Source organism: Limulus polyphemus, unplaced genomic scaffold (genome assembly GCF_000517525.1).
Source record: "Limulus polyphemus unplaced genomic scaffold, Limulus_polyphemus-2.1.2 Scaffold766, whole genome shotgun sequence".
Classification (NCBI taxonomy): Eukaryota; Metazoa; Arthropoda; class Merostomata; order Xiphosura; family Limulidae; genus Limulus; species Limulus polyphemus.
This window is the reverse complement of record NW_013666376.1, coordinates 229,987-232,422: the sequence shown is the minus strand read 5'-3', so window position 1 is coordinate 232,422 and position 2,436 is coordinate 229,987.

Genomic DNA, 2,436 nt, shown 5'->3' with positions numbered 1-2,436 from the left:
AATACGTTTCTCGTCACTTTAAACTTAACAACTTTTATAATACACGCTATATATCACAGTGATTCACAATCTCAATAAGTTCGTTCTCTACTAGTGCAAAACATACTTACCGTAACTACTGTTCACTTCTTTAATTATCTATCTACCGCTGGCTTCTCTGCCAGGCTTATATACTAACGAAGGGGGCGTCTCGAATAAACTCGGGCCTCCCCGATCATTCATAATCATTCGAGAAATTTCACGCACGCTACCAGCGCCAAACCTGCCGGCAGAGTCACGTGACTTCCGCTGTCGTAACATTGACCCTTCCTTAGTATTGTTCGTCCAGAACAATAGCCACTTACATTAAACCAATAAATAATTAACTATAACTTAATTAAATGTACAGAATTTACAAGCACAAAATTAAAATACAACAAAGTCTCTTAATTTTACAGGACGTTTCTTTTTTTGTACTCATTGGCTTTTGCTTCATATGGGATTCATCTGCTCCATCAGGAATGTCCCATTATCGGTAGCAGTCACATTAGTGGTAGTAACTTCATTAACGGCGGAAAACAGTGAATTCTCAAAATCGGGTAGAGTTTCTTCTCCAACAGTGGCCCTTTTTAGGTGACACATCTTCAGCAGTGTCATTTGTTCTGTTGTTCATTTCGTTCCAACTGAAATGTCCTGGACCATGATAACACCAAAGCCTGTTGGCATGTACCACCTTCAGCTTACCTCGCTGACCACATCTTATTCGGAAAGTCACGTCTGAGAGATGATTCACTATGTCACATGGGCCTTCCTATGGAGAAGACAACTTAGGAGACTTCCCTTTGGTCTTCCTGGTATTATACAACCACACCTTGTTTCCTGGTACAAAGCTGACTTCAGTACATTTCTTATCATAATTTAGCTTCATGGAATCAGCAGTCGTTTTTAAGTTTGAATGCACTTGATGATGAATGTCATCCATCCTTTCAGATAACACTTTCACGAACTTTGACAGATTTTCAGGCAACTCTTCGTAAGGTGGGCATCCTGTTATCAGGTCCACTGGCAACCAAAGTTCCCGACCAAACATCAGCTTTGCTGGAGTGTATCCAGTGGCTTCATACTTTGCTGTTCTATAGGCTATCAACAGCAGAAAGAGTAACACATCCCAGTCATCTTGGCAGCTATTAAAAAACTTTGCCAATTCCTGTCCCAGTGTCCAATTGTACTTTTCTACCATCCCACCGGACTGTGGGTGAAGTGGCGTTATCCTGGTCTTTCGTATGCCAAACAACTTGCAGCATTCATGGAACACAGCTGATTCAAAGTTATGGCCTTGATCTGAATGCAGTTCTGAGGACATACCAAATCTGAAGAAGAAATCACTAACAGCAGAAGCTACTGTTATAGCTTTCTGATTTGGTATTGCATATGCCTCAGGCCACTTGGTGTAATAATCCATCACCACACAAATGTACTTGTTTCCAGCACGAGTTTGGGGCAAAGGACCAGCAATGTCAATGGCTACTCTTTCCATTGGTGTGTCAACTTGATATAACTTCATTGGAGCATGTCCCTTATGCTTGGGTCCCCTTTTAGCATAACATGTATTGCAGGTTCTGCACCATTCTTCCACATCTTGCCTAATACATATCCAGTAAAATTTCTGCCGTAGGTGACTCAATGTTTTCTTAACTCCAAGATGTCCTCCTGTTAAACTATCATGGGATTGATGCAGCACAACTTCCCATAACTTTCTTGGTATAACTGTTTGCCAGGTCATCACTTTCCCATCTCCAGACAAGAATACCATCTTCAAGCTTCAACTGGTCCCATTGTGCCCAATAGTTCTTTATCACAGGGCTTAAGCTAGACACCTTCTCCCAAGCAGGTTGCAAAACACTTGCTTGTAGAAAATCAATTATTGGCTTCAAATCTTGGTCTTTCTCCTGTTCTGCTTTAATATCTATACTTGGTTCCACTTTACCATCATCAACTCCTTTGGTCACCTCGACTCCAGTTTGATGGCACCTGGTTAGTTCAACCTCTCTTTTGCAGCAATGTCTGCAGTCATTGTTGTATGGTTTTCGGCTCAGTCCATCGGCATTTCCATGAGATTTTCCTTCTCTGTATTCAATATCATAATTATACTGGTCTATTTTTCAGATCCAATGTGCCAGTTGTCCCTCTGGGTTCTTTAATTATCTTAACCAGTGTAATGCAGCATGGTCTGTCCTGATGGTAAACCTAGCCCCATAGAGGTAGGGATGGAAATATGTCAGACTCTTTACTATAGCAAGGAGTTCCCTCCATGTTACACAGTTCCTCTCTGGTCTACTAAGGACCCTACTGAAGTAGGCCACCACATGTTCGTTTTCACCCACTTTCAGAGACAACACACCTTCAATTCCGACATTACTCGCATCACAATCCAGTATGTATGGCAGTGAGGGATTT